The 19185-nt window shown below is 46.0% G+C and overlaps 1 protein-coding gene across 3 annotated transcripts in view; it reads right to left on the minus strand.

Moving 5' to 3' along the window:
* SPHK1 (sphingosine kinase 1) overlaps nt 1–18888 on the minus strand; it is a 113095-nt gene extending 94207 nt beyond the window's left edge. For 2 of the 3 annotated variants that reach the window (XM_075349576.1, XM_075349574.1), the window contains exon 1: nt 18728–18888. The gene's annotated coding sequence lies outside the window, so the exon portion shown is untranslated. The remainder of the gene's footprint in view (nt 1–18727) is intronic. The other variant, XM_075349577.1, reaches the window with a different exon arrangement.
* Nucleotides 18889–19185: the final 297 nt, after the last annotated feature.

Here is a 19185-nt window from a genome sequence, read left to right on the forward strand (position 1 = left end):
TTTTAATTTTGTGCAAAATTTAAAAATATATTTCTCTAGAATGTTGCAAAATTTGTGCCAAAATTTCATGCAAAGATAAAATCCCTCCAGGAGGGACAAGTGTACATTTGCACCTTTTTGAAAAGTCAAATTATGAATCTGGCCAAAACCTCTAGAAACCTTACACTGCGCCCACAGTGACAAACGTAAAAAAAGACAACAGACGAACACATACAAAGGTGCTGATACAAAGATAAATAAGGTTTAAACAACAATAAAAAAAGTCACAAAACACCAAAAACTTTGGCATCCACGTGACCACTGCTGCCAATCACTGGCCTGACATGTTATGTTGGCACTTGCTTGACTTCATTATTTGAGCCGGTTTATAGGCAGGCGACTAAAGTAGTATACAGTGGAACCTTGGTTTAAGAGTAACTTGGTCTGAGAGCGTTTTGCAAGACAAGCAAAGCTTTTTACAGATTTGTAAGGCGGCTTTCACACTACGTTTTTTTTTTTTTTTTTAACATGCATCATGAACGTTTTTTTAACGCAAAAACGGATCCAGTGCAAATGCGTTTTCATTTCAATGCTTTTGCAATGGACTCGCGTCAACATGCGTTCACCTGCGTTTGCGTGCGTTATAGTGAGGATCCAGCGACTTGCAGTTTTTTTTTAACTTTTTTTCAAAAATGCTACTTGTAGCGTTTTTGAGCTGCGTCCAAATACTGCAAATTGCTGGATCCTGACTTTACTGCACGCAAACACATGTGAACGCTGGCATGCTGATAGACAGGATCCTGCTTGCTCTACTGAGCATGCCCAGAAACCAGCCTCGCATCATCAGGCTCTCTCCCCCTCCCTCTCCTCCACCTGAGAGCGGAGGACGCTTGTAACCAAGGTAAATATCTGGTAACCGCGGTCTTAGTTACCCGATGTTTACGTTGGTAACGTGTGCAGGGAGCCCTGCTCCTAGCAGCTGCAGACGCTCGTAACCAAGGTAAATATCGGGTATCCAAGCAAGTTACCCGATGTTTACCTTGGTTACAAGCCTCCGCAGCTGTCAGATGTCGGCTCCCAGTCTTTCACGTTCAGTTCCCCTCACTCCCGATCAGATGACTTCAATGCCTGCCCATAAACTTAGTGACAGGATCCTGCAAAATAACACATGCGTTTGCATGCATTTTTTTTTTGCAAAAACAGGATCCGCTTTTGCAGCAAAAAAAATTCATGACGCATGCTAAAAAACGTAGTGTGAAAGCAGCCTTACATGGTTTAAGAGCAATGCTTTGCAATAAGAGCAAATACTCAGTGCATACTTCCGGTTCCGTCCTTTCTCCACGCTCTGACCCGCTCTGGAGGTAACTTTCTGTACATATGTACTGTATACAGTATACCATTGTATATACTATACAGCATACCTATCAATTTGCATTTGTGGATACAGTACTGTACTTATTGATAACCAGTACAGTACATTGCTTGTACTGTATCTCCTGTACACAAACAATTCTATTGTAAGCTAAAGTGCAGTTTAATTTGCTTTGTCTTTTACTGTACAGTATTTTGTATGAGTGTACTGTAATTTATATGAATACACATTGTATTACCGTAATAAGTTTGTATAAATACAGTAAATATTTTTGGGTTGTGGAACGAATTGTTTGTTTCAATTATTTCCTATGGGAAAATTTGCTTTGATATAAGAGTAACTTGGTTTAAGAGCACACTCCCGAAACCAATTATACTCGTAATCCAAGGTTCCACTGTATATTGTAGGTGGACTGTAGAACCCAGAAAGATTATCGAAATTGTATTTAGAAAAAAAAAAAACAACAACTGAGGGATGATTTAATATTTATTTCTAATTATATCAAAGGCTATGACTCCTATTTATTTGCTCTTGATATAGTCACTGTCCTGGGTATAAAGTTTCCACAACAGCAAGGTATGGGATTCTTTACAGTAAAGGCACATTCCCACGATCCGGATAATTAGAGTTTTTGACGCTGCAGAATTTCTATACCATCTCTGCACCTTAGTTTACTTGCGGTTTTTTCATTGCATTTTTTTGCCTATGTTTAGTGTATCATCCTTTTTAATGTCTTAAAAAAAAATTCCTGGTATTGACATCAGGTCTAATTTCATGCATTTTTTGTGCATATCCGCTGCGTAAATGCACAAAAAACTCATATGTCTTTTACCTGGGAATTTTCTGCATCTAATGCAAGTCTATGGGGAAAATCCACACAGAAAACTTGAGCATTCCCGCAAGAAAAAGTGATATGCTGCGGCTTGGAAAAATCCACTGAAGGTCAGTTTACGCAGCGTAAAAAAGCACAGTGGGCAGCAGATTTCTATTAATCCCATCCACTGTACTTGTATTGTAAAAAGCATCATTTTGGCCGCAATGAAAATACACAGCCTCAAAAAATGCAAGAAAGGCCTCGGTTCCACTTGCGTTTTGCACAGATGAGTGCAATCCGATAAAACATCAGACTGCACTCGCACCAGTGCAAAACTGTGGGGCAGTGTCCATCTGCAATTGATTTCTCATACCATATTGACCTGAGAAATTAATTGCATCATGCTGCATTTGGCAGCGAGTCTCCGCTCACACACACCCATACACGTCTATGGGAGCGTGTGACCGCAGTGCGATGTACACAGAGACAGGCCGGGGAGGAGAGGGAGAAAATGCTCCCTCTTTTCCACACCTGTGATGCGATTGCAAGATCAGATCACAGTCGCATGACCCTCGGCTGACACTTGACAGCGATGCCTGCTGTGCTATTGTGGGCAGACCAGAGATGGGCTCCTGTGATCACTGGGTATGGCTCTGTATTGAAGCCAGTAACAGGTGTGTGGCTCAAACCCTGCCTTTTTTGGCCCCCATTAGTACTATCTTCGGCCTACCTGCTAGTCAGGACTGCGAGCTGTATTACCTGCCATCCCAGACTACTTAGGCCGAGGTATAAACCTTAAGGCCCTGTCACACGCAGCGATATCGCTAGCGAGCGTATCCGCCCCCGTTGTTTGTGCGTCACAGGCAAATCGCTGCCTGTGGCGCACGATATCATTCAGAGCAGTCACACATACTTGCCTAGCGATGTCGCTGTTGCCGGCGAACCGCCTCCTTTCTAAGGGGGCGGTTCGTGCGGCGTCACTAAGCAGCCACCCAATAGAAGCGGGGGGGGGGGCGGAGATAAGCGGCCGTAACATCCCGCCCACCTTCTTCCTTCCTCATTGCCGGTGGCCGCAAGTAAGCTGTAGTTCGTCATTTCCGAGGTGTCACACGTAGCGATGTGTGCTGCCTCGGGAACGACTAACAACCTGCGTCCTCAACAATCAACGATTTTTTTGAAAACGAACAACGTGTCAACGATGGACATTTTGGTGAGTATTTTCCATCGTTAACGGTCGCTCGTTGGTGTCGCACGCAACAACGTCGCTATGACGGATGTGCGTCACGGAATCCGTGACCCCGGAGATATATCATTAGATACGTCGTTGCGTGTGACGGGGACTTTAGGGGTGAGTCCTGAGGAGATGACTGACCCGAGCTGTGGTATGCTATGACAAAAGGGGCAAAAAGAGACTAAAGGTGGCTTTACATGCTACGAGATCGCTAAAGCGATGTCGTTGGGATCACGGAATTTGTGACACACATCCGGCCGGTTTAGCGATGTCGTTGCGTGTGACACCTATTAGCAATTTTGAATCGTTGCAAAAATGTTCAAAATCGGTGACATGCCCCCCTCTACCCAAATATCGTTGCTGTTGCAGGTACGATATTGTTCGTCATTCCTGCGGCAGCACACATCGCTATGTGTGGCACCGCAGGAACGAGGAACCTCACCTTACCTGCGGCTGCCTGCAATGAGGAAGGAAGGAGGTGGGCGGGATGTTACGTCCCACTCATCTTCGCCCCTCCGCTTTGATTGGGCGGCCGCTTAGTGACGTCGCTGTGACGCTGAACTAACTGCCCCCTTAGGAAGGAGGCGGATCGCCGGTTACAGCGACGTCGCAGAGCAGGTATGTGCGTGTGACGCTGCCGTTGCGATAATGTTCGCTACGGCAGCGATCACCACATATCGGCCGTACGATGGGGGCGGGTGCTATCACGCTAGCATCATCTAGCGATGTCACAGTGTGTAAAGCGGCCTTATTTCTCATTCACACTTCAGTGACTTCTTTTTTTTGTACACACCAAACTGACTGTTACTTTTTATTATTAGAGTTTCATACGTTTTTCCTTCTAAAAAATTCATGGATCCATTGACTTGTATTGACAATTGTGAGCCCTGATTTGGACATCTCCGTCTTTGGTGCTGACCTCTCGGTCCTCAAAAATTGCTGGACAGACTGTCATAGTGACCAGTATGCCAAAAATGTCTGAATAAGCCCAAACTCTCTCACTGCCAGGCAATGTTTTCTCAGTCTATACATGAGATATTCATTCAGGCTCCTCATCTCTGATCCCTCACCGCCTGATGTGTCCCCACATACTACACATATCTAATGCACACATCTGCACAATATTAATACCTATGTATGATGTTTTAGGGGTCTGGGTCATGGTATATAGCAGATATAGGGAGGACTGAAGGTGTGATGCCACTCCGATCAGTCGCTCCCCCACACATCACCACAAAAGGATTTTTTAATTAGCATAAGATTTTTCCCTTTCCTGTTTTCTAAATCTGTTGTGTATCTTGTACTCTGAAAAATACGGTATATTCAGTTAGGAATATTAGTGCAATTATGGTAACTTCCCAAACAGGAACACCTGCCTTATCTTTTTATGGGTCTGTAACCAGGTACATGATGGCTCCAAGTAACAGAGATGTGAGTCATTGTCCACATGAAATGCCAACAGCAGGATACCTGGATCCTTAACCCTATCACTGCCATATAATTTACTTACAGCCATCAGCAGCCTACAACAGCAGTGATTGGAGCTAGCTCTAGTCACTGCTGTTTAAAGGGAATCTGTCAGCAGGTTTTTTCTATATAATATGAGAGCTGCAAGATATAGGGGTAAAGAGCCTGATTACAGCGATGTGTCACACACACTGGATTGCTTGGTGCAGTTTTTATAGAATTCCTGTTTTTCCTGCTATAGTTATAGCATTGCTGTGAATGATAAGCTATGTATAACCCCGCCCACAGCACTGACTGGCAGCTTCTTGTATACATTGTGCATTGTCAGCAAGCTGCCAATCAGTGGTGGGGGTGGGGTTATGCAGATGAACTGCTCTGGCTTGCACGAAAAACACCTAGTCCTCTAGCGATAATATTCTGCTGATAAAACGCTGATTGTTTTGAAACCACAGCAAGCTGCTGAGCAAGTGACACATTGCTAGAATTAGCAACTCTGTACCTACAGTGCCTTGCGAAAGTATTCGGCCCCTTGATTTTTTTTTTTTCAACCTTTTTCCCACATTTCAGGCTTCAGACATAAAGATAAAAATTAAAATTTTATGGTGAAGAAACAACAAGTGGGACACAATTGTGAAGTTGAACAAAATGTATTGCTTAGTTTAAACTATTTTAAAAAATAATAAACTGAAAAGTGGGGCGTGCAATATTATTCATCCCCTTTACTTTCAGTGGAGCAAACTCACTCCAGAAGTTCATTGAGGATCTCTGAATGATCCAATGTTGTCCTAAATGACTGATGATGATAAATATAATCCACCTGTGTGTAATCTAGTCTCCGTATAGATGCACCTGCTCTGTGATAGTCTGTGTTCTGTTTAAAGCACAAATAGCATTATGAAGACCAAGGAACACAACAGGCAGGGCCGTGATACTGTTGTGGAGAAGTTTAAAGCCGGATTTGGTTAAAAAAAAAAGATTTCCAAAACTTTAAACATCCCAAGGAGCACTGTGTAAGTGATCATAATTCAAAGTGGAGAGGGAGAAGGGGTTAAACCCGCGCAATCCGCCAGTAATCCAGAAGGAGATGTTGATAAATTAAACAATCTTTTATTCCATGGGTCTACGCGTTTCAAGGTCTAAGACCTCTTCATCAGGACCAGTAAATCAACCAGTTGATTTACTGGTCCTGAAGAAGAGGTCTTAGACCTTGAAACGCGTAGACCCATGGAATAAAAGATTGTTTAATTTATCAACATCTCCTTCTGGATTACTGGCGGATTGCGCGGGTTTAACCCCTTCTCCCTCTCCACTTTGAAGTCTGAAACACGTGGGGCCGCAGCGGCTGCCATTATCTCATGCTATCTGTGGTGGTTGTCACCTCTCACAACTTCAATCGGTGAGTGCATTTACCATTTGCTAACCGTGTGTTTAATCTGGTAAAACCCTATCAGCGCTTCTCTTTTCTAGCTTATCTAAGCGATCATAATGAAATGGAAGTTGTATCATACTACTGCAAATCTACCAAGACCCAGCCATCCCTCAAAAATTTCATCTCAAACCAGGAGAAGACTGATCAGAGATGAAACCAAGAGGCCCATGATCACTCTGGATGAACTGCAAAGATCTACAGCTGAGGTGGGAGAGTCTGTCCATAGGACAACAATCAGTCGTACACTGCACAAATCTGGCCTTTATGGAAGAGTGGCAAGAAGAAAGCCATTTCTCAAAGATATCCATAAAAAATTAAATTTAAAGTTTGCCACAAGCCACCTGGAGACACACCAAACATGTAGAAGAAGGTGCTCTGGTCAGATGAAACCAAAATCGAACTTTTTGGGCACTATGCCAAACGATATGTTTGGCGTAAAAGCAACACAGCTAATCACCCTGAACACACCATCCCCACTGTCAAACATGGTGGTGGCAGCATCATAGTTTGGGCCTACTTTTCTTCAGCAGGGACAGGGAAGATGGTTAAAATTGATGGGAAGATGGATGGAGCCAAATACAGGACCATTCTTGAAGAAAACCTGTTGGAGTCTACAAAAGACCTGAGACTGGGACGGAGATTTGTCTTCCAACAAGACAATGATCCCAAACATAAAGCAAAATCTACAATGGAATGGTTCACAAATAAACGTATCCAGGTGTTAGAATGGACAAGTCAAAGTCCAGACCTGAATCCAATCGAGAATCTGTGGAAAGAGCTGAAAACTGCTGTTCACAAACGCTCTCCATCCAACCTCACTCAGCACGAGCTGTTTGCAAAGGAAGAATGGGCAAGTTCAGTCTCTCGCTGTGTAAAACTGATAAACACATACCCCAAGCAACTTGCAGCTGTAATCGCAGCAAAAGGTGGCACTACAAAGTATTAACTGAAGCGGGACGAATAATATTGCACACCCCAATTTTCAGTTATTTATTTTTTAAAAAAGTTTAAAATAAGCAATAAATTTCATTCACCTTCACAATTGTGTCCACTTGTTGATTCTTCACCATAACATTAAAATTGTTTATATTTGAAGCCTAAAATGTGGGAAAAGGTTGAAAAAAATCAAGGGGCCCGAATACTTTCGCAAGGCACTGCACATTATCCTGTTCTCAGATTAAATAGGAAAAACCTGCTGACAGATTCTCTTTAAGCACTATTACCACTGTCATTTGCTCAGAGCTGTATTTAAGTAGTAGTTTAGCCTGTAGAAGTAGTGTGTTTACTTTTCCATTGTTCTCAATAGCGCAATTGTGATGCTAATGCTTTTACCATAGCAGCCAAAGAAGTCCAATCTGTGATTAGGCTGAGTAGGAGATTGACAATTGTTACGGCTTGCCAAGTAATCAAGTTTCATTGAGTTCATCACCATTTAAAAGCTTCACAATTCTGTTTTATTGCAACCACAGCACCCTAAAGCTGGATTCACACATAGCGACAGCGACAACGACGTCGCGTCACAGAAAATAGTGACGTAACAGCCAGGGCTGTGGAGTCGGTAAGCCAAACCTTCGACTCCGACTCCGACTCCTCAAATTCTCTTGCACCGACTCAGACTCCGGCTCCGACTCCGACTCCGGCTCCGACTCCGACTCCTACATATATTGCTTATAGTTAGGTGAAAAATTTATTGTAATACATGAATATGTGTATGTGAACATCAGACATTTAATAATTTTTATGATACAATAATCAAGATATTTGGATAGAACATAAAATATATTTATTGGAATACAACTTTAGAACACAAAAAACTGTAATAAATTGTAAATATGTAATACACTATGTAATATACAGTAGATTACATATATATCTTGTGTGTGTATATACACTGTGTGTATATATACATATATATATATATATATATTACATATTTACAATTTATTAGTTTTTTGTGTTCTAAAGTTGTATTCCAATAAATATGTTATGTTCTATCCAAATATCTTGATTATTGTATCATAAAAACAATTAAATGTCTGATGTTCACATTGTACTACAATAAATGTTTCACTTAAATATAAGCATTATACTAAATGTTATTATTTAGTAAAATATTCAGCACATTCTGCATTGCACTCCTGTCCCCAATTTATTATATATGTTAGGAGTCGGAGTCGGTGCATTTTATACCGACTCCGACTCCGACTCCACCAAAATGAGCTCCGACTCCGACTCCACGACTCCGACTCCGACTCCACAGCCCTGGTAACAGCGACCTTGTAAGTCGCTGTTATGATCGCTGTTTAGCTGTCAAACACAGCAGAAGCAGCAGCGATCATAACGACACGCGTCGCTATGGAAGCCATGCAGCACTTGGTAAATATTGGGTAACCATTACCCGATATTTACCTTGGTTACCAGCGTACACGCTTAGCGCTGGCTCCCTGCTCTCCTAGCCAGGGTACTCCGGCTACGTGTGCAGGGAGCCAACGCTAAGCGGTGTACTCACGCTGCCAGTGCTGGCTCCCTGCTCATGTAGCTGGAGTACACATCGGGTAATTAACCCGATGTGTACTCTGGCTAGGAGTGCATGGAGCAGGGAGCCGCCACTGGCTACTAACTAATGTTAATATCGGGTAACCAAGGACAGGGCTTCTTGGTTACCCGATGTTTACCTTGGTTACAGCTTACCGCAGCTGCCAGACGCCGGCTCTTGCTCCCTGCTCGCTTCAGTTCGTCGCTCTTTCGCTGTCACAAACAGCGATTGTGTGCGTCACAGCGGGAGAGCGACGAGCAAAAAATGAAGCAGGTCATTCAGCAACAAGCGGCGACCTCACAGCAGGGGCCGGGTCGTTCCTGGATGTCACACACAGCGACAGCGACGGGACGTCACAGAAAATGGTGATGTAGCAGCGACGTCGTTGTCGCTGTGTTACACCACCTTTAACCCCTCAGATGCTGTGGTCATTGCAACCCACACATCACCTAAGTGATTTATTGTAAAAACTCAAAGGCCCCAATTTATCAAGCGTGGCATTTTGTATTCCAGTATAAATGAAGAGTGAGCTTGAATAAGATGTGCCATGCTCGTCAGAAGACTTCTTAAAGGGAACCTGTCAGGTGCAATATGCACTTAGAACCACGAGCAGTTCTGGGTGTATATTGCTAATCCCTGCCTATCCATCCCTGTATACACGAGCATAGATAAAGAGATCTTTAGAAAAAGTATTTCTAAAGAGCGTATAATATATGCTAATGAGTGTGGGGACTAGTCCCGAGGGCGTTTGTTCCCTTAGCTAGCTGGCCCACATAGCATGTTAGCACCCCTTGTAGACCTACTAACATTGTGCAGCAACGAGTGAGGTATGTGTGGCGTCGCTGCATATTCATTAGCATGTTAGTGGGCTAAGCTAGCTAAGTGAAAAAACGCCCTTGGGATTAGTCCCTGCGCTCATTAGCATATAATAAACGACCCGTAGATATACTTTTTCTAAAGATCTGTTTATGCTAGTGTATACAGGAACGGTTAGGCAGGGATTACTAATATACACCCAGAACTGCCCGTGGATCTGGGTGCATATTGGACCTGACAGGTTCCCTTTAATGCATATGATTGCGTCACTTATAGAAATGTACACCAGTCAGGCACTGATGTACACTTTTCTTGCATACATTCTTAGAAATTTGGTGGCCTTCCTTGACCAGGTCCTCCTGCAAAATACAGCACACTTTTCAAAAAGGAGGAGCTGGCTAGGATTGTAGTAAAAGTGCAAAAGGCACAAAAATGTTTGCACAACTACACATTGCGCAAAATGTGAAGCTGTTCTAAACTGGTACAACCCAATACTCTGGCAAAGACTGTCTGCACAGGAATGACTGAGGGCCAAAGTGTTTAGGAAAATTAAAAAAAATTAAAAAAAACAAAAAAAAAACCCATCCACTTCTATACCTTTCTGTGGCTCTTCCAGTCTCTATGTATCTCTATTGCAACATGCTGATGACACTCTGTGACACACTAAGCTCAGTGACCATTTCTGTCTGAGAACATCCTGCTTGAAGCCTCACAGTGGCGAGGTACTGTTGATCAGTTATTAGGTGTTGTTTTGGTCTCATGATGTCAGAATGTGAACAGCATGATGAGGGGGACTGTTTATATATAAATTCTAATTGAACCCTGAAATTTATTGATCAAACACCAGTTGTGAATTTTGCCATTAAGCTCCTTGTCAGAGAACAGCAAGTTGTGCAAAAAGTACTGAAACATTGAACAGTTGGACATGTGCATTCAAAAGTGTAGGGAAGGTCACATTAAAGGGGTATTCACATCTCCAAGACCCTATCCCAATATATAGTGTGCCTAATAATAATATTAACAAATACCTCCAATTAGAAATGCAGTATAGATCTTCTGATTCACTACGTCGCTTATCTCATGTTCACAGCATTACAGGACCTTAGGTATCCATGGTTATGACCACTAACTGTAACTATACGCTTGGTCATAACCATGGATACGTAAGGTCCTGCAATGCCTTGAACACAGTGACATAGCTAATCAGCAGAACATACTATATATATTTCTAATTGCAGGTATTTGCTAATATTCTTATTATTACACCTACTACATATTGGGATAGGATCTTGGAGATGGGAAGAACCCTTTACGTTCACTTGAGAAGGTTAGAGGGCATTTTAGGATCATCCTGAAATTTCACTTGAGAACTAAATATCCCTAACTTTTTTGAATGGTGTATATAACATTCTCTTACAGCAACAATTTTTTCTTAAACACTTCAAAGTTTGGAAATCATTATTATTCCACGATCTATTGATTAAAATTAGCTTTGTTTCTGGAACAACCCCCTTTAAGTAAATGTTGTTTTTCTAGACTTAGGGGTGCTTCACACACAGCGAGATCGCTGCCGAGATCGCTGCTGAGTCACGCTTTTTGTGACGCAGCAGTGACCTCATTAGCGATCTCGCTGTGTGTGACACTGAGCAGCGATCTGGCCCCTGCTGCGAGATCGCTGCTCGTTACACATAGCCCTGGTTCGTTTTCTTCAAAGCCGCTCTCCCGCTGTGACACACACATCGCTGTGTGTGACAGCGAGAGAGCGACAAATGAAGCGAGCAGGGAGCAGGAGCCGGCGTCTGACAGCTGAGGTAAGGTTGTAACCAAGATAAACATCGGGTAACCAAGGTGGTTACCCGATATTTACCTTAGTTACCAGCCTCCGCCGCTCTCACGCTGCCTGTGCTGCCGGCTCCGGCTCTCTGCACATGTAGTTGCTGTACACATCGGGTTAATTAACCCGATGTGTATAGCAGCTAGGAGAGCAAGGAGCCAGCGCTAAGCAGTGTGCGCGGCTCCTTGCTCTCTGCACATGTAGCTGCATTACACATCGGGTTAATTAACCCGATGTGTACAGCAGCTAGGAGAGCAAGGAGCCAGCGCTCAGTGTGCGCGGCTCCCTGCTCTCTGCACACAGCACTGGTAACTAATGTAAACATCGGGTAACCATACCCGATGTTTACCTTAGTTACCAGTCTCCGCAGCTTCCAGTCGGCGGCTCCGTGCAAGCGCAGCGTCGCTTGCACGTCGCTGCTGGCTGGGGGCTGTTCAGTGGTCGCTGGTGAGATCTGCCTGTTTGACAGCTCACCAGCGACCATGTAGCGATGCAGCAGCGATCCTGACCAGGTCAGATCGCTGGTCGGATCGCTGCTGCATCGCTAAGTGTGAAGGTACCCTTACTTTTCATAAGACTAGGTACTATATGCACTACTTCTATGCTTTTTTTTTTTCGGGTTTAGAAATTTAGCCTTGTATTATAATGAAACAAAAATGAAGGTTGAGTTAAATCGCATTGCACAAGCAAATGTGCCAGAGCAAATGTATCCCACAGGCTGCCCGTGCACGGTAATGGTCCCCATACACATGAGGCTAGGGTAGCCAAACTAATATCAATGGGTTTGGCCAACGATCTCATGTTTAGGGGGGTGCCAGCTGACTAATGGTAGGGGTAGGTGTCCTATTTCGGATAATCAATAGCATTATTGTCCCGGAGACATGTCAGATGGCTGCTGTCTCATAGAGAACACAGGAGCGACGGTCCTCTGATCTATATAGCCAGCTTATAGAGAACAGGCACGTCACTCACTCCTCTTCTTTTCTTATATGTACATGGTGACATACTGAAAAACATCAAGGAGGATCTTCTAACCCGAAGTGCTCTTAGTCAACACCTAGCAAACCTAGTCTATCCATAGTCCTTGTTACTAAATGAAAGACAAGGGTTTAATTATGTAAGATTGAAGACCCCCTTACGCATTGGAGACAAGTAGGCTGGACCCACCAATTTAGGAGGTACTGGCTGATCCCCTCTCGCCTGACAAATGATGTTGGAGACAGAACTATCAAAAATTTAGATTTTCAATGTTTGATCCTTTTTGGTTTCTCCGGAATGATGAACTGTAATTAGAGGTATCTGACACCAGCTTACTCCCTTCTCCCTACTGAGATCCCTTGTATACTCCTGCTTATGAGTGTGGAGTGATGGCTGTGTGCTCAATGTGCATTCAGCTATATAAGGCTGCTTTCACACATCCGTTTTTTGCAGTGCGGCTCAATCCGGCTCAAAAACCTATGCAACGGATGCGGCGAAAAAAACGGATCCGTTGCATACGTTTTTCTATGCGGCCCGTCCGTTTTTTGCCGGATGCGGCTGGATACTGAGCATGCGCAGTGCAAAAAACACATCCGGCGGCCGGATGCGGTCTTCGCCGCAGGACGCCGCATCCGGCGTCCATAGGCTTGCATTGTAAATCGCGCTGGATCCGGCGCGATGCGGTTTTTGTGCCGCACAAAAAAACATGCCAGGCAACGTTCCATCCGGCCGCCGCATGGGCTAAATATGCCGCATCTGGCAAAAACCGGACCGAACGCAAGGCCATGCGGCACAATACTACGCTAAGGCAAGTCTATGCGGGAAAAACACAACCGGCGGCAAAAAAACCCGGTTGCGTTTTTTCTGCAACGCGCCGTATTGTGCCGCACGGCAAAAACCGGATGTGTGAAAATAGCCTTAGCTAAATGGGCACTTTAAAATGTATACATAAATGCATCTCAGCAGCCAACTGCTGCGGAGCCAGAAGAGAGGATTGCTGCCAGCTCAGGTTGGCCTCCTCCTTTTTTCTTTTCTCTAGAGATGAGCAAAAAGATTAAATATACTCTGGTCTGGCTGCCAGATGCCGGCTCCTGCTCCCTGCTCGCTTCATTTCGTCGCTCTCTCGCTGTCACACACAGAGATCTGTGCGTCACAGCGGGAGAGCAACAATAAAAAAATGAACCAGGGCTGTGTGTAACGAGCAGCGATTTCACAGCAGGGGCCAGATCGCTGCTCAGTGTCACACACAGCGAGATCGCTAATGAGGTCACTGCTGCGTCACAAAAACCTTAGGGGTGCTTCACACACAGCGAGATCGCTACCGAAATCGCTGCTACCTCACGGTTTTTGTGACGCAGCAGTGACCTCATTAGCGATCTCGCTGTGTGTGACACTGAGCAGCGATCTGGCCCCTGCTGTGAGATCGCTGCTCGTTACACACAGCCCTGGTTCATTTTTTTATTGTTGCTCTCCCGCTGTAACGCACAGATCGCTGTGTGTGACAGCGAGAGAGCGACGAAATGAAGCAAGCGGGGAGCAGGAGCCGGCATCTGGCAGCTGCGGTAAGCTGTAACCAGGGTAAAAATCAGGTAACCAAGGTGATTACCCGATATTTACCTTAGTTACCAGCCTCCGCCGCTCTCGCTGCCAGTGCCGGCTCCTGCTCTGTGCACATGTAGCTGCAGTACACATCGGGTTAGTTAACCCGATGTGTACTGTAGCTAGGAGTGCAGGGAGCCAGCGCTAAGCAGTGTGCGCGGCTCCCTGCTCTCTGCACATGTAGCGACGTTATGATCGCTGCTGCGTCGCTGTGTTTGACAGCTAAGCAGCGATCATAACAGCGACATACAAGGTCGCTGCTACGTCACAGAAAATGGTGACGTAACAGCGACGTCGTTGTCGCTATGTGTGAACCCAGCCTTAAGGTGGCTTTACACACTGCAACATCGCAAACGACATCGCTGTAACGTCACCGGTTTTGTGACGTAATAGCCCTCTCCCCAGCGACATTGCAGTGTGTGAAACACATCAGCGACCTGGCCCCTGCTGTGAAGTTGCTGATCGCTACAAATCGTTCAGGACCATTCTTTGGTCCTTTGTTTCCCGCTGTGCAGCATGATCGCTAGAAAGTTTCAGTGTGTAAAGGGGACTTAAAACACTGGAAACGAGTGATGTGTCACAATATCTGTCAATCACTATTCTCCGTCAGTCGGTCTCTCCCTCTCAGTCCCTATTCTCTCTCTGTCGGTCCGTCACTATCTCTGTCCCTCTCTCATAGTCTGTCGGTCATTTTCCCCTCCTCTCTCATACTCACCGATCCCCGATCCCCGGCGCGGCGCTGCACGGCATTCACACTGCTGCGGCGGCTTTTACTATTTTGAAAAAGCCGGCTGCTCATTAAACAATTTCGTATTCCCTACTTTCCCCGCCCACAGGCGCCTATGATTGGTTGCAGTGAGACACGCCCCCACGCTGAGTGACAGGTGTCTCACTGCACCCAATCACAGCAGCCGGTGGGCGGGTCTATACTGTGCAGTGAAATAAATAATTAAATAATTTAAAAAACCGGCGTGCGGTCCCCCCCAATTTTAATACCAGCCATTTAAAGCCATACGGCTGAAGGCTGGTATTCTCAGGATGGGGAGCGCCACGTTATGGGGAGCCCCCCAGCCTAACAATATCAGTCAGCAGCCGCCCAGAATAGCCGCATACATTATATGCGACAGTTCTGGGACTGTACCCGGCTCTTCCCGATTTGCCCTGGTGCGTTGGCAAATCGGGGTAATAAGGAGTAATTGGCAGCCCATAGCTGCCAATAAGTCCTAGATTAATCATGTCAGGCGTCTCCCGAGAAACCTTCCATGATTAATCTGTAAATTACAGTAAATAAACACACACCCGAAAAAATCCTTTATTAGAAATAAAAAACACAAACACATTCCCTCATCACCAATTTCATTCCCTCATCACCAATTTAATCAGCCCAAAAAAGCCCTCCATGTCCGGCGTAATCCACAGACTTCCAGCGTCGCTTCCATCTCAGCTGCATGCAGGTAACAGGAGCAGCAGAAGACACCGCCGCTCCTGTCACCTCCACGCAGCTAATGAAGACAGCCGCGCGATCGGCTGAGCTGTCACTGAGGTTACCCGCTGTCACTGGATCTAGCGGTGGATCCAGCGGTGGCCGCGGGTAACCTCAGTGACAGCTCAGCTGATCGCGCTACTCACCGCCGCTCCGGTCAGCTCCACGCAGCAACTGAGGTGAGTAGCGCGATTAGCTGAGCTGTCACTGAGGTTGCCCGCGGCCACCGCTGGATCCACCGCTAGATCCAGTGACAGCGGGTAACCTCAGTGACAGCTCAGCCGATCGCGCGGCTGTCTTCATTAGCTGCGTGGAGCTGACAGGAGCGGCGGTGTATTCTGCTGCTCCTGTCACCTGCATGCAGCAGATCTGGAGGTCCGTGGATTACGCCGGACATGGAGGGCTTTTTGCGGCTTATTAAATTGGTAATGAGGGAATTTGTGGTTTTTATTTCTAATAAAGGATTTTTTCGGGTGTGTGTGTTTATTTACTGTAATTTACAGATTAATCATGGAAGGTATCTCGGGGAGACGCCTGACATGATTAATCTAGGACTTATTGGCAGCTATGGGCTGCCAATAACTCCTTATTACCCCGATTTGCCAACGCACCAGGGCAAATCGGGAAGAGCCAGGTACAGTCCCAGAACTGTCGCATATAATGTATGCGGCAATTCTGGGCGGCTGCTGACTGATATTGTTAGGCTGGGGGGCTCCCCATAACGTGGAGCTCCCCATCCTGAGAATACCAGCCTTCAGCCGTATGGCTTTATTTGGCTGGTATTAAAATTGGGGGGACCGCACGCCGGTTTTTTAAATTATTTAATTATTTATTTCACTGCACAGTATAGACACGCCCACCGGCTGCTGTGATTGGGTGCAGTGAGACACCTGTCACTCAGCGTGGGGGCGTGTCTCACTGCAACCAATCATAGGCGCCTGTGGGCAGGGAAAGTAGGGAATATGAAATTGTTTAATGAGCAGCCGGCTTTTTCAAAATAGTAAAAGCCGCCGCAGCAGTGTGAATGCCGTGCAGCGCCGCACCAGGGATCGGTGAGTATGAGAGAGGAGGGGAAAATGACCGACAGACTGTGAGAGAGGGACAGAGATAGTGACGGACCGACAGAGAGAATAGAGACCGACTGACAGAGAATAGTGATTGACAGATATTGTGACACATCACTCGTTTCCAATGTTTGACTAGCTAGGTCGTTCTGCAGGTCCGGATCGCTGTTGCGTCGTTGGCCAGGTTTGCCTGCTTGACAGCTCACCAGAGAGTCACCAGAGACTTTGTAGCGATCCCGGCCAGGTTGGGATCGCTGGTGGGATCGCTGAAAGTCTGTGTGTAAGGGTACCTTCACACTTTAGCGATGCAGCAGCGATCCGACCAGCGATCTGACCTGGTCAGGATCGCTGCTGCATCGCTACATGATCGCTGGGGAGCTGTCAAACAGGCAGATCTCACCAGCGACCAGTGACCAGCCCCCAGCCAGCAGCGACGTGCAAGCGACGCTGCGCTTGCACGGAGCCAGCGTCTGGAAGCTGCGGACACAGGTAACTAAGGTAAACATCGGGTATGGTTACCCGATGTTTACCTTAGTTACCAGCTCACACTGCTTAACTTAGCGTGTGCAGGGAGCAGGAGCCGGCACTGGCAGCGTGAGAGCTGCGGAGGCTGGTAACGAAGGTAAATATCGGGTAACCACCTTGGTTACCCGATGTTTACCTTAGTTACAGCTTACCGCAGGCTGTCAGACGCCGGCTCCTGCTCCCTGCACATTCAGGATTGTTGCTCTCTCGCTGTCACACACGGTGATGTGTGCTTATCAGCGGGAGAGCAACAATAAAAAAACGAACTAGGGCTGTGTGTAACGAGCAGCGATCTCACAGCAGGGGCCAGATCGCTATGTGTGAAGTACCCCTAAAGGGGCCTTTAAGCTGGTGTCACACATAACGACGACGACAACGACGTCGCTGCTACGTCACCATTTTCTGTGACGTTGCAGCGACGTCCCGTCGCTGTCGCTGTGTGTGACATCCAGCAACGACCTGGCCCCTGCTGTGAGGTCGCCGGTCGTTGCTGGATGTCCAGCTTCATTTTTTGGTCGTCACTCTCCCGCTGTGACACACACATTGCTGTGTGTGACAGCGAGAGAGCGACGAAATGAAGCGATCAGGAGCCGGCACTGGCAGCTGCGGTAAGCTGTAACCAGCGTAAACATCGGGTAACCAAGGGAAGACCTTTCCCTAGTTACCCGATGTTTACGCTGGTTACCAGCCTCCGCTCTTGCTGCCAGTGCCGGCTCCTGCACTGTGACATGTGGCTGCAGTACGCATCGGGTAATTAACCCGATGTATACTGTAGCAAGGAGAGCAAGGAGCCAGCGCTAAGCAGTGCGCGCGGCTCCTTGCTCTCTGCACTGTGACATGTAGCTGCAGCACACATCGGGTTAATTAACCCGATGTGTACTGTAGGAGAGCAAGGAGCCAGCGCTAAGCGCGGCTCCCTGCTCTCTGCACATGTAGCACAGCGACGTTATGATCGCTGCTTCTGCTGTGTTTGACAGCTAAGCAGCGATCATAACAGCGACTTACAAGGTCGCTGTTACGTCACCGAAAATGGTGACGTAACAGCGACGTCGTTGTCGCTGTCGCTTAGTGTGACACCAGCTTTAGAGTCTCTAGCAGTTCTCAGATGATTGCAGGCATTCTTTGTGTCTTTGTTTCTACTCTTATCTGTAGAGGAGGAGCTTCATTGCTTATATCATGTAGCTGAAGTGCAGCACAGATTTATCTCAACTAAAAGCCTAGCTCCTTTGATCAGGAATAGAACAGACATTTATCGGACATTTCATAACTTTCCCAAATTCTTATGAAAAAATATTCATCACATTCTGCATTGAATCACTATACCTAATTTATTATATATTTTCGGAGTCGGTCCATTTTATTCCGACTCCACAGGCCTGACAGTAACTTTTTTTTTTTTTTTTTTTTAAACACTCCCAATTGTGGATCTTATTATTATTAATCAATTGTTAATTAAAACTAACTTTGTTCTTGGGAAAACCCGTTTAGGAATAGGCAATTATTGTCAATGTCCCAGAAAGCCCTTTTAAAAAGATTGTAACTGGAGACTTGTATTTCTTGCCCTTTAGTATTCAGATCTATAAGAAATATTCAGCCTTACCTGTTCTTACATTTGTATTAACCGAACTCTTAATTGTCTTCCAGTTCTGGAGTCCAAACAAGAAGAGAACAACGTTGGAGAGAGACTGGTCAGGAAGCAGGAATGTGAGGGATGCTGCAGCGCATATGCCCGCATCCTGCAGCACTTGGAGAGGAGGGCAGAGGCTGAGCAGCGACTGCGGGAAGAGGAGCTGGCGCTCCGACGTGAGGAGCTACAGCTGCAGAGGGAGCGGGCTGCGCTGGATAGGGAGAGGCAGGAGGCTGAGCGCAAGGAGAGGGAGAGACGGTTTGAGCTAGAAAGAGAGGAGAGGCAAGTCATATTGGATATACTGCGTGAGAAAATGATTAAGTGACAGCTGGGACAGGGCACTCAGCGGGGCATTCACATGTACTACAAGATACACAAAGAAAGTGAATGGAAGATGGCCTGAGACAGGCAGGCGGTTGTTTGTAAGGTCA

The sequence above is a fragment of the Anomaloglossus baeobatrachus genome, chromosome 5 (genome assembly GCF_048569485.1).
Source record: "Anomaloglossus baeobatrachus isolate aAnoBae1 chromosome 5, aAnoBae1.hap1, whole genome shotgun sequence".
Taxonomy (NCBI): domain Eukaryota; kingdom Metazoa; phylum Chordata; class Amphibia; order Anura; family Aromobatidae; genus Anomaloglossus; species Anomaloglossus baeobatrachus.